The sequence below is a fragment of the Myiozetetes cayanensis genome, unplaced genomic scaffold, assembly GCF_022539395.1.
Source record: "Myiozetetes cayanensis isolate MyiCay16 unplaced genomic scaffold, myiCay2020 scf5-8, whole genome shotgun sequence".
Lineage (NCBI taxonomy): Eukaryota > Metazoa > Chordata > Aves > Passeriformes > Tyrannidae > Myiozetetes > Myiozetetes cayanensis.
The window spans coordinates 86,934,930-86,949,491 of NW_026087742.1; positions in this window are offsets into that span (position 1 = coordinate 86,934,930).

Sequence of the window (14,562 nt, forward strand, 5' to 3'; positions counted from 1 at the left end):
GTGACCTGAGTCACTATTGGTTAAATCCCATATAAATTTCAACAAAGAAAGATCGCTGTAAGTAGAGAATTCTGACTAGGGAAAAAGATCTGAGTTTTGCTTTACCAACCTCAGCCTATTGTTACGTGAGTTGTGAACTTCCCAACTTTTTGAAAGGGACCGATGCTACAGTGTGCTACTTAGCAAAGCCAGCAGTAATTCCCAATAATTAACTGGGAATTGGAAGATGCCCATGTGGACTGGTTTCCAGGTGCCAGTGGGAATATTTAGCAGCCAAAATTCTGTACTCAGCTGCAGTCTGCTAAACACTATGTGATCGGTGTTCTTTACAATTTCTATGTGCAAGCAATGATTTCATTTCCATACATAGAATTGCAAGCAAGCATTTTGAGCTTACTACTTGTCTGATATAAAAATAAAAGCTGTTAAAAGGAGAAGATGGACATACACATAATAATGTATTAAAAATTAATGTGTGTAAGGAGAAATTACTTTAAATGCTCTTGCAGGATAAGAATAGCTCAGAGGTTTCCCCTGCCCCCAGACACTATCCTGAAGATATGTAAGTCTTGGTGAAGTGCTTGGTGAAGTGTGATGGTGAATATTTATTCCCTGTGCAGATATTTGAATATTCATTTCTGTTCTTGTTTTGGGAATGTTTTTTACATTCAACCTTGGGATTTTGGCAGGCTGATCTGAGATATAATTGAGAAGAGGACCAAGCAAGTTGTTGACCTTTGAGGTGCTTTTGAGCTTGAGAATTAGCAAAAGAGTAAAGCAGTTGGTTTCAGGATCCAGTGTAATGTACGCCTGCCTCTGTTAATTATATCCTGAGACAGGCTTTTGTTGAACCTCACCAACAGTACTCCTTCAGAGTCACCACATCCAAGTTATCCCAACAACCATTCAATCAAAATGGGATCCTTCATGCTTTTTGAGCAGCTTTTCCAACACATGGAACCAGTGGAAGGTAATTAACAAAGAGCCTCTAAGAAATGGCTACAGAGGGGCAAGTGGGGGATGGATGAGATGAGGGAAGACTCATCCGGGATGACAGAGTAAAACAAAGCACTTTCAAATATATATTGTAATAAACACATCTATTGAAAGCAGGAGCATCCTACTTTCTCAATGTGGCACCGCATGCAGCATTCCCTGACATCCTGAGGCACAGCTTCTACCTGAAAACTAGATAGCCTTTGGCAACAGCTAACAAAAGGTTTATGGTCATGGAGAAAGTCCTACAGTGGGACTGGCTATTTTCACAGCCAGTATTTGAACAGGATTTCGATGGTGTGAGAATCTTCTGAAGTCTCCTGTGAGGCAATAGTTTTAAAATGCTTGTGTCTGGAGAGGTAAATAAAACCAGGGAGGATGAGAATCTAGTAGGTTATTAGACAAAAAAACCAGAGTGCTATGAGAAGTTACACACCTTTTTATTTATTCTCTGATGTAGTCTAGGAAAGATGGGACTATCTTACTCAATTGCTTGAAGGTACTTAAGGTTAGTAGGCCAGAGAAAAACAGCTTTAAAAAAAATGAAGATGTATTTGAAAGGAAAGAACTGAAAAGAAAATAAGGTTTCTGGCCTTATACCACCCTTAACATGTACTCTGAAATGACTGTGTTTGTGTTGTTTATGATGCTATGTATCTTTTCTGAATTTCAGTACCAATAGCACATGGCAGGGAGTCTGTCATTCAGCCTACATTAGAGCATCAGTCATACCCAGAACAAACTGCAGACATCCTGAGCATCCATGAAATAGAGTATAGACGGCACAGGGGACAACCACAAGGAAAACTTTGCTTTCCCTTCTTGCCTTTGTCACTGACTGCTTTCCCAGCCCTAGTCAGGCCCTTTACCTTCACACATCTTCATCTTTCTCATCCATCACACTGATATATAATTTTTATTCTGGATGTCACTGAGGTGCTCAGGCAAGGCAGATTCCTCCTGTGCATAAAATGAATGATGCTTCCATTGGCAGGAAAGAGGCAGCCATGGTGGTCTGAGCCTCCTGGCTGGCTGGCCCTCTGCAGAGGGTACCAAACCCTCTCAGCCTACATCGGAGGGGAGCTGGAAATACTTGAACAAACTTAGAGAAGTGTGAATGTGCTCTAGGATAGGCTCCAGGACTTGAAGGTGCGTAGTTGAAGCTGATGCACGTATGGGCTGCCACAAAAAGAGGTTTTCCATGCTCTTCATTGCCCCTGTCAGATATTCTGTAGTGAATTGCATTAACTAAACTAGTTGAAAACTAACTTTTGTTTATTTAAGTGTTTTGGCTAGGTTAGTTCTTTAGTCATTTTGTGAAAATGCATTTCCTGGACTCAGGGAAAGAAACAGGCTGATCTTTCAGGTAGGAGACTGCAGAGAGAATTGTTTGCATTTATCATGAAATGAGAGCCTAAAGATAGAGATTAATTTATTTATTATTTTTTTTTAAATGGGCTGGAATTTGGCTAACATTCTGCAGGTGCACATTCCAGTCATCTCCATGTTTCCAGTTTTGATTCTTTACTTTGTGTTTTTATTAGTGTCTGAAAAAGCCCTAATCAGTGAGCTGATTCAATTCCTGAGATACAGTTGATGTAACTCCCAGATGATCCTGAGTTTGGACTTACTGGATGCAGCAGTGAGTGCAGTATAGGGTGGCAGGGAAATAATTCAGTGAATATAATGTTGGAAATTCAAAGTGCTGGCTAATACATCTAGGGAAAAATAACTAAAACATACTCATTCTAGGGGAAAAAAAAAAAAAAAAAAAGCCTCACAGAGATTAATCAACAGCTGCTGTTTTCAACCCTTTATCTTCTGCAGCCCAAAATTTTTCCACTACAGCTTCAGCCTCCTGTAGACTAGTTGCCAGCAGGCATTGATACATTTACTTTTCTTAGTGGCATGTCCCCTTAAAGCCTGGCATGTCACCCTAAAGCCATCCACCAAGGCAGAGGTCCACAGCCCCCTGGAAAAAAAACATTGAGCACTCTGAGAGCAGGGAAGGGATTTTTTTGAGGAGATGAAGCCACAGATCTTCAGATTCACCATATTGATATGTGGCTTGATTTTGAAAAGACCTTATCACCTACCTACACAGAACTAAGGAGCAGATATAGTGACACACATTGTCAGCACTCAGCAACAGCCTTAAGCCCTCAGGACACTGCTCCAAGCACTGGGTCACCCTTGAAAGAACTCTCAAGATCCAAAATCCCCCACTGCTAAGACTGCCGGGCTTTCCACGTAATGCAGGATTACATTCCTGCATTGTGGAGACAATCCCCAACATAGACCAGGTAGATAACAGTCCTCCTCTACAGAAGACTGAGGGGATATATCATATCATTCTTGATATATCATAATAATTTCAGAGTAGTTCAGTATTTGAGCAATGTAGATCTAGCAGAGACAGTTTAAGAAAAGAACAACAGAAGTTATTAAGGGTTTAAAGTTGACTTGTGAGCTCACACTGAACAGGTGTGATATATGTGTAGCTCTTCTGAAAGTGACAACTGAAGTAGAATACAAAATAGCTGCCTACAAGGATCAGTGTGTTAAACAAACGAAGATAATGCATTTATTGCATTAAAAAAAAGGTAATTCACTAAATGCAATAATATATTTAAAAATAATAAAAAAAGAAAGGTTTGATTAAATACTAAGCCAAGTAAGCAAATCATATTGTTCAGAGAGGTTTTTACCATGAATAGTGCACCAAGGGACTAGAGACATTTTGGAAATGGCATAAAATAAATAATTTCATTTAAGATGGAATTACTTTCTAATGTAACTCTGCAATCACAAAGATTAGGCAACCAAGCAAGATACCCTCTGCTTCTTATGACCAGGAAGTGACTTTTTTTCACTACAAGAAATCCCCTACAAGAGGGGATTTTTTAAGATGCTTTGAAAGGCTCCTCTGCAAGGTTTTTTCCTGTCAGACACCCTCACAGACATTGTGCTGTTGGAAAGGGGCCATGTTTGCCTCTCACTCACAGAAAGTCCACTTAAAATTTGGCAGAAACAAGAGGGGCCAAAGGGAAATCACGGTAACTCACACGCAGATCCCAACTCCTGGCAACATGCCTCCATTGAAACAACACTGCAAAGACCCCTCCTGCCAGACAGATCAGATCCCAGGAATCTACAAAAGCAGTTCTTAAACTTAAATTAGATCTTTGAAATAGATACTTGAAAGTATCCCAGAAATGTAGTAGTCAAGGTCATCCCACTGAGAACTGCTGAGTTTCAGAAACACCAAAAACTGCCTGAGCATTCTCAGCTACATCTCCAAGTAATTTAATCTTCACTGTCTTTCTTCTGTAATGCCTGGATTGCAAAAGCCAGTTAATGTTTATGGGTCCATATGTTTTTACCTTCCTGCCTGTTCTAGTAAAGTAACAAAACTGTTATGACCTGTAATTAATTCCAGAGGTTTCATTCATTATCTCTGATTAAATTAATACCTGTGCAATAATGAAGATGTAAGAAGATATAATACACTGTCAGGAGCAAGTGTAATTAAGGTATAAGCAACACTGTAAAAACACATTAGAGGTCCTGACTCACAGTTTTATGCAATAACATTTCATAGTTTTTTCCCTGTCAACAACATTATAATGTGCATTTTTATATTTAAAGTGCCAGGTCTTTTGATGAAGTATTTAGAAAGGCAATATCCAAAATGATTGTACTGCTGATTCCATTTCTTGTTTTACTTCCAGCATCGCTCCCTTGCTTCCAGTTGCAAAACCCACTTCTGCAATTTAGGACTGTCAAATCTCTTCTGGGAATCACACAGTTACTGTGACACTGGAAAGATTATCACATTTCAAGATGTTTAACAAGCATTTCCTAAGAAAACAGCCTCTCTCAGGACATGTGAATAAAATAATACATACATGTGGTTTAAGGCAGTAAACTCCAGCTTTTTTCTTGTCTCACTAAACTTCCAGTTCTCCAAAACACTGGAGGAAAAAAAACAATCCCTTAGCCCTTTACTCACGTACAGCAGATCCCTGCAGAGCACACAGGTGATAGAGAGGAATCCCAGGTGGGGCCTCCATGGCCAGTGTTTCTGCGAAGGACAGCAGAGGTGTGTGACCACAGCTGGCCCTGCTGTTCACTCGACATCCTCCCCACCAGTGCTTAATGATGCTTCTGCACTTTGCCAGAGCTGAGTAATGCCAGCTTTCCTCTCCATCTTCAGTAGGTGCAGAAGACTCCTGTTCACGGCAGCTTGCTCAATCCCATTTGTACTGACCTTGGGAAGCAGAGAGAAGATGCTGTTGACTACTTCTGTTAGGATGGAAAGAAAGTATTACTCATGTCAACACCCAGGATACCCTCCCTGTCCATCCTCCAGGGACCTGACCCCTCACCTCATAGGTATTTTTGTTCTCAAAGACATAGCTATGGGTAGACCACATCCTCCTGGGATTTTTATGTATTACTCAGTTTGACATTGAGATAAGACACTAAAATTATTCTGATACAAAAGAAGAGGAGTGCCCAACCCTCTATAAGAAACTGCATTCCAATAATACCATTTATTTTTGGCTTGTCATAGTTGCTATAGTGTAGTGGAAATGGAAGAATTGGCCTCCCCAAATGCATTAGCACTCTTTAAGGAGAATGAATCAAGCAGACAGTGATTTTTATACCTTTTGGACTGTAATGAATTCTTGTATCTTGGTGATACAAGATGTTGAACAACAAAGCAAATTAGGAGGGCCAAGACCAAAGGGAGCAGAGTCAGAAGTAAAGGTGCAAAAGCCCCATAACCTGTGTCAAGATGAAAAGACCAGAGCAGAAAGGACAAAACTTCCTAAACAGAGGTTGCGACCTGACAATTTTCTAAGTGTCATTTTCTATAGAGCAGTGGTGTTTCAGCAGCAAAAGCAAATGACCTTGATAGGAAAAAGGTATTGCTGCACTAACATACTACTGAAGATACAGCTGCTGGCATTGACTTGTCCTAGGCAGTCTCAAAGGAAGCCTGAAGTGGAGCGGCCAGTGTTAGCAGCTTCCTCCAGGGCTGTTTCCTGATCCAAAATCCCCATCATAATTCATCTTCCAAGATCAAAAGCCTTCATGAGTTCAGTAATACTTAGGTGATTTGGGGAAAAAAAACCCCAAAACAAACCAAATCCAAACCACGTCCAAATCTATGCCAGTATTGTTTATAGTGGCCTATCTTGTTTCTGTATGAAGATGAGCAGTGGTATTTGTATCATCTGCCTTAGCTAAAAATATGTCCTAGGAAACTGGAAGAATTTCCATTATACTTTGCTGCACTTGGAGCCAGAGGTCCTTGTTTTAAAAATTTCTTTTAGGTGCTTACCTTGTTCTTCCTTTGAACAACTATTCCCTGGAATATTATCTTGTGTAGACATTAAGACCTTTTAAATCTGAATTAAGCATGCCTTTTTCTCAGTCAGAGTTGACTTAGGGCACATGGGAGTTGCAGAACAGAAACACATGAAAGTATATTATGTTCCCTTTAAGTTGTTATGGTCTCCATCCTGCCTATATACCATAGGGTCTGATGCTGCACTCCTGTTCCACGGGATTTGTCATAACCCTGCACACTCAGGGATCCTTCAACCAGCTTGAAGCCACATAAAACTCTATTCTATCCCATTTTTGTGAATCCTGCCCACCTGTTTGGCATCTGCAGAGAGTCAGCATCTCCCACCACAGGGCTCAGCACCACCTTACCACCCAAGTGGCATCAGGGTGACCGTGCTGGGACCGCTGGTGCTGCCAGTGCTGCCAGTGGTGCCAGGGTGCTGCAGAATGTATAGGGAGAAACCACCACTCCTGGTCACCTCCTGAGGATTTCAAACTACATATGGGGAGCTGCAGCTGCAAAACTTTGTCACAGAACAAGCCTGGTTGTCACAGAATTGGCAGCTCTTTTAGACAAGTTTTAAAATGTGTGCGAGTGCCTTTGAGGGACCCTTTACGATATTTTTTTCTGGCAACTTTTTACTCTGTTTTATGCACTGGGGATCCCCAAAGGAGCATTTCTGTTGTGACTCTTACATCTTCCCACTGATCTGCTATGACACTTAAGGTTATGCGGAGACTGTGCTTGATACACTGCTGATATTGCTGGGTAGGAGTCGTGCTGCAGATGCCTAGGACTGGGTTTGAACCTGCTCCCTCTGATCAGCACTACCTTTCTGCTTCTAGCTGATTGCTGTATTCTGTGTGAAAGCTCTGTCATCTCCTCCTCTTTTGGCTGCTGGATAATTTAAATGTGACACCTGCCATTTCAACAGAATTTGAAGGCTTTTTCTGCACTTATGTTTTTGCAGGTAGGCTAACAAGATGTTCACGTTTTCATGGCCACAGATTAATTAAAATTAGAATGCACAATTCCAAAGAGAATATCTATAACTGTCTCTTCCTTTTTTATTTTATTACACTACTATAAAAAAATTTTTTTCTTTTCTGGACTACCAATTCACATGGTTTTTAATGAAGTCCCGTGTTATTTCTCCCTCACTTCAGTGAAGCTGGTGACTACATACACGTTCATGTTTTGTATTCCTTTCAGGAATGAAATATTCATCACACACTTACAGAAATGCACCCAAACCATCTGTCTAGTCTTTATGGGAGATGTAGAAAGATTTCAAAACGTGTTCTGCTTCCCTTCCCATTTGCACAGATGAATGGGTGTACTTGGAAGTCTTTTTTAAAAATCTTTGGTTTACTTTGCCCTTTTTGTAAGTGTCTTAAACCCACAAAGTCTTTGTTTTCATTCTTATCATGGTCCAATAGTAAAAAATGTAAATATTTTTACATATCTATTTCTCTCATAAACCAGTTTCTTTTATATGCTTTGGGAAAAAAACAAGGCAACAGAGCCTGAATTTCGAGAAGCTAATGCTCCTTTTGAGTGTGCATGTTTAGACTTAGCTTTGCAGAAGTAATCAGGATAGAGCTGACAGTGATGGCAACTGTGAAATCAATCCCTTTGGAGTTCTGGTGCTGAGTGTCAAGGGGAGCTCTTAAAAGTAGTTTCTGCTTTTGAAAATTTTGGACTTGAGCCAGAGCTTTCATCTCCTTATCTGTGAAAATGGAATACGGCTTAAATACCTCTCCAACAGCTCATGAAGGTTCGTTAATGTTTATAAAACCCTTGGAATTGAAAAGTACTGATTATTTATTAATTCCTGTTGTCTTGCACCTTCACATTCCTTTCACATGTCAAAGAAGAGGATTTAGCAGGCAGCAAAACCAGCAAAACCTGTAACAGCCTCCACTCTCCTCTCTGCATTCCCTTATTGTAATAGTCTCCCTGTACCCTCTCTCCATGTCCCCACTTTGCCTTTATATCCTCAAACCCTTTTTCCTGCAATGCCTCCTGTCCCCCCTCCTTCCAGTGTAGTTTGGACTCTCTTCCAAGGCCTCCCTGCTGGGGCCTGCGGGTCTGACACAGCTGCAGGGTGGCCAAGAAGTGAGAACACTGGTTAGAGTTGAGAGACCCAGGAGTGAAAATGAAGTCAGACTTCATGGCAAAGCCCTTCTCCTCTGCCAGGCTTCCAGCTGATGGAGACTGTACAGCTCCATCTCTACCAGGTCTCTCTCCGGCTAAAAATAGCCATTGGTTTAAGAATTACTGGGAAAGGGGAGGTTGGTACAAGACTGTGCAAATACAGAGTGGTTTCTTCTTTTGTTGATCAAGTAGACGCTTGTAATGCTGTCAGATGTTCAGATCGTAAATAAACCACACTAAGCAAACTTACTTTTTCCAGTTGAAACCACTTATCTAAATACAGTATTGACATTTCTCCATGCTCCTTTTTACAAGGTTATACTCACAGTGGTACAACAGTTGCTCCATTCATGGTACAGATTAAGTCTTCTGAAGGACACAGTGGCTTGTCCCATAAGTGACTATATTGTCCAGCAACAAGACTCAGGACCTTAACAAAATAGCATTTTCAGAAGCATTGCCATGCTATCAGACTATCCTAGAGTAGCATTCAGCCCATCTGCCTTGTGCCAGTGGGACATAAAGTTTACTCTGCCCTGGTATGGCCTGTGGAAGCTGAAGCCACTCTTTCTGGACAGATGAAGGATGTTGTAAACTGAGGAGCTTGCTTGGGCATGCCATCTTCTAAAGAAAAAACCCATACTTACAAAAATACAGGAATGTGTCCATCCATACAGGCACTTTGTATACCTACAAGGCAAAAGCAGCGAGCTAACGGGGAAATCAAGATAGTAGTGTTATTACTTTGCCCTTTTCTGACTGCAAAGTAGCCCTGGGACTCAGGAAACCTGCTGCTTTGCTTTCAGTTCTGCCACACGTTTGCAGCTCTGCCAAGTTACACTTGTGTCCATTTCTCACTGTAGGATTTACCCTGGCTTACACAATGTGGGTGTGGATACTCAGACAAACCAAACTTGCCCAAAAGCACACATTTGATTCACAGTTCTAGATGCAAGTCCACACGAGGAGTTTTGGGAAAGTCACTAGGACTTCAAAGCATCACCGGTATGAAGTACCTAAGGAACTGTTTCAGTGTGTGCTGTGGAAAGACATGTTTGTCCATCCGCAGCTCCAGCTCACAGACATTCCTAGTCCATTATTAAACTACCAAAAATAAAATGCTTCTGATTCAGCTTTTTCTGTCATGTCCTCTCCAGCTGCTGCCCAAGGATCCTGCACCAGTGAATGAGCTGTTCCTGTTTTGGACTGTGATGTTATTTCAGAAGGATGCACGCAGAAGGCTCTGGCCATGAAGGGCATTTCAGCAGAGGTCTTTTTTAACCCTTACTTGATGGTGACAGGTCCTGGCAAAAAAATGTTGCTGCTGACATAGCTGAATGGAGACAGCTGTTGTTTGCCTCAGCCCTTACCAGTTGAGATCTCTGGTGCCACAGGGTTGTGAAATGGCATCAAGATCTAGAGTAGAGGTGATGAGCAGATACAGAGTTATTGCATAGGGCATGAGGCCTGCATGGAGCCCTCTGAAGAGCTTGCTCTGACCCTCAGTGCTATAGTAAACCAGAGAGGGGCCCAGCGCATGCATGAACCGAGAGGTGGCTGTGCCATTAGGTAACCATTTTCATGTTGATTAGACAACTGCTAATGCTGTATATAGGAGGAAGTTTGTGCTGTGGCTGCTGATGCCAAACCACAGGCTCCGGTGGCTAATACATGAGAAATAGTAGCTGGCTGAGGAAAAGTGCACTTTTCCACCTACACTTACTGCATGTGTCTGTCCTTGGTGTGATCTCTGCAAGAAATGCAGGAATGACTGGCAGTCAGACACATAGATCTGCAAATGGTGGCTGATCACAAGGAAACATTCATGAACACAAGCGTGAGATGCATAGTGCATGAAACAAGGATCCCAACGAAAGCCAGGGATTCCCCTTTGGAGAAAGGATTCCATTTTTTTCTGACAATTATACTTACAATTAGAATGTTTCTGCCCATTATTACATTACTTGACCCACCTCACCATCTTCTGTCCTGGCATATAAAGTCATATTCTGAGGTCAGATCACCTGATGGGAAAAGAAGGTTTAATTATACATTAAATACTTGCAAAATGATTTCAGTGTCTGAAGGCAAAGTGGCTCAGCCTCCAAACTTATTTGGATATTGGTGTGCTCCATGTCATTTGTGTTAACGGCACTCTGCACCTTCACACCTTCTGTGAGGGTGTCAATTAAGAATGTCAGTCTTCGATGATAGGCAGGGACAGCAAGAGAAATTAAGGATGCCCATCACAGTTTGTGTATGTGAGAGGTTCATACTGTAGGTATCTCTTCAGTCTTCTTTGCCATGCACTCTCAGGGTAACTGCATTTTAAAAAACTTGGACCTGTGTCCAAAATCAGTAAGCATATGCAGGAGAATTGGAAAGCTTTGTCCCCTTCTTTTCTCCCACTCTCTCCCATCCTGCTGCAACAGATTCCTGCCTTGTCATCTTACTTAAGAAGACTGTAATTTTTTTTTTTAATAAGTGGGGGAGGGGAAAAGAGAATTTTCTTATTTACATTGTTCATCAGAATAGGGACACTGCTTTTTTTAATCTCTTTTGTCTCATCTTTACCCATTAGCGTCCTCTGAATTCCCTGCAAGACAGTAGTTTCCAGACACTCAGACACTTCAGATTTAGGCTTGAAAGAATTTGGGCAACAAGTAGCTTGGGTTTAGTGAGGAAGGATAGGACACCTGAAGAAAAGGCATGTTACCAACACTGGTTTAAATGCATTTTTGGGGTACTGACTTGTTGGAATTCCCTATCAGAAAAAGCTACTTCCCAGTGCTGTGACAAGAGACCTTATCTCTTTGTTAAAAGGTGTTAAAACCTCATCTGCTGACCAGCATATTAGTGAATGGAGAGGAAGTGAAGGAAGCTTAGTCTCTTAAATGATCTTACCAATTTCTCCATTAAAAAAACCTCTCAAACGTCACATAAAGGATGTTAGGAAGGCATTAGCAGACATTAGACTAAGTCGGAGAAGCTGTCTGAAAACCAAAAATGCTGTTCCTTTTGCCTGTGTCCCCTTCTCCTATAATGTGGCACCACATTACACATCTCCAAGGTGTTTACACACTTCCATTCCCACTTAGACTTAAAATACAGGTCACTGGGGACAATGTCGTGATGCTGAAATATAAGAGAATATGTATGTTAAAATGGAAATATGAACTCATGTTTCCTAGGGTTATAATCTTAGCCTTATCTTCAGACTTCTTGCACAAATATGGACTATCTTGCAGACATCTCTGGAAACACGGTAAATAAACAATTCTGCTACATACTTCCCTTCAACACAGAAACATACATGTACTGCTCAGAACTATATCTTGGTTAGAGGCAGCTGGTCAGGCAGCGAGTGGGCAGGCTGGCCTTCTGCATCGGTCTGAATATACTTGGTATGTTTGGTAGGTAAACGTCTCCCAGCAGTGACACTGGAAAAACCCAGAGACTGGCCACAGCTTAAACTGCACTCTTTGTTTGAGGCAGCACATGCACTTGCAATGGGGTTATCAACTGCCTGATTAGATGTGAACCTTTCCCCATTTCTCCAGTGCGTTTGACTTTCCATGGTAAGAATTACCTGGGAAATACTTGATCACTTGTCAGGTAATGGCAAAGACAGTGCTGACCACTTCTCTAGCAATGGCTTTGCATTTATTTTCTACCATGTTCCCTGAGCCACCACTGAGAAGCTCCCCAGCATATGACCTTAACATTCAGCCCCTTTGGGCTATAAAGAAAAACCCCAAGAGTGCTCTGACCTCTGCATCCCACGTGTCCCACAACCCCCCTCCTTCCCTTCCCCTGTGCCACCACCTCTCTCTCCCCAGCTCTGAAATACTGCCAAGTACACAGGAGAGCTCCTCCAGAAGTACCGCTGAACTCCCACCCCAGTGCCTCTTGTTCTTCCACCTTTAGGAGACAGCACGCATCTTAGCAATATTGCAGCTATGCCCAGGGTGACAGGCCAGCCTCTTGCTGCCCACCTGCTGAGTTCAACCAGTACTGACTACTCCAATGAGGGAACTGATGAGATCTCTCCTCTGGCCCAGCCACTGATTTTCATAAAACTAATGTGCATTTAACACTTTTGAAAGAATTTTGCCTTTCTTTCAGATTCGGCTAAAAAGGATTAATGATGAGAAGTTGACGGGGGGGAGGTAAGAGGGGAAGGGGGCTGATTTGATAGACAGACAAATAGACAATGTGATTGCATCAGTGTCGTTTCCTTAGGAAACTGGGCTAAAAATAAATGGCTTTATTCGCCTCTGGGAATAAAGCAGAATGTCTCTCACATCTTTACAAAACATTTGTTTCTATGTATACTTATAAATAGTCATGATGAGAGAGGAAGTTTGCACTGGATTTTGAGAAAAGAATTAAAAGGAAGAGCAGGAGGTGCATGAATTTCCAAATCTGGGATCCTTTTAGGAATATGGAGGAATGAACGCTGGGCCTTGTCCACCAATGCCACATTGTCCATGCGTATATATTGCTGCCCTGCAAGCCAGCTGCCCACTGGGCAATTTTTCACACCCCCACAGAATGAATGCCCTTTTACTGCACCAGTGATGAATGATGTGCTTTAGACCAAACCCTTCACGCACTTTGAGGTCAGCATGCTCTCCCGGGTGTAAGTGAGCAACATGGAAATTGCTGTATTCATTCAGATTTATCTTCTAGAAATTTCTGTCCAATGGTGACCAAGACAAGCTACGACAGAGGAAATAATCCCCCAAGTGGTCTCATCTATCATTAAGAGATTGTATAAGCCTTCTAAATTTTACTTTCCTGCATTTACTTTAGATATTTTGTTATCTTTGAAAATGTCATAGGCCTTCTTACAACCTTGGCCTTGATGACAGCCTGTAGCAGCAAGTTCATTTTATGCACATTGTATAAGAAATGCTTTTGCTTATGAGATTTGAATTTACTACCCTTGGTTGAACCAGCAGCACTGGGAATTTGGACTTTTATTGTCATGCTTAACAGACAGGGAACAAACTAGTTCCACATCCTCTAGAAACTTCTCATTATTGTAAGACAAGTGATGACATAAAATCAAAAGAAGGGAACGGTTTTTACAGCAGGGAATTCCCTCATGGCAGGTGGGCAGAACAGAAGCAATTGTATTGTACATCTCCTTCACTTGTGCACTACCTGTTAGCTTTTGTTTCAATCCCCTATGCACGGAAGCCTCTTCTTCCAGAGACATGCTAGAACATCCATTACAAGAATACTTCCCAGTCCCAGAAAACGCTGTACTGAGAACTCTCACTAGAGGCAGTCCTCGTCCTGAAGAATTTAAGTTTAAAATATGAAAGACCAGCACAGTCTGGGAAAAAGGGTTGCAATACACCACTGGAAGATTAGAAAAGGAACAAGTATCTTGCCTTCAGGTGTGACTGGGGCTCTTATCAGGAGTTAACCTTAACTCAATGTCAAACTTGATCTTTTTTTTCTCCAGGGGATGGAATTGATCTGTCCTAACTTAGAGGTCAAAAATTAGATGTCTGAGCTTGTCATTCTACAATCACTACACTATCACCAAGAGAATTAGGTGCTTCCAGGAGACCATTCATGTGACCTATCTTAAATAAAAAGGTAACAGTAATTTCTTCTATTTTCGATCTATATGCATTTGAGATTTCTTCTCAGACTGGTTTAATATCCATGCCCTGCTCTACTGTTTTTATCAGAGTTACTCTTACTATCACCATCTATTCAAGATAGACTAAGACAGATGCAGAAATAGAACTTTACTTACATTTTAATAACAAAACATATGCCTATGCCTGTCTTAGGAACCTTATTTGATAAACAGTTTTGAATTTCTCATGTAACCTCTGAAACTGTGTACTATAATTTCAGCCTAGATACTGGGAACTAATAATAATTCAAAAAGCATCTCAGACTTCACAATCACTTACATATTCTCAAAAATTTTGCTCCTGACCTTACTTGTATCATGTTCTTGAAAGAAAACCACAGAGGTTGAAAAAACATCTGAACAAAATGGCAGTGAAAGCAGCTGATTTTTT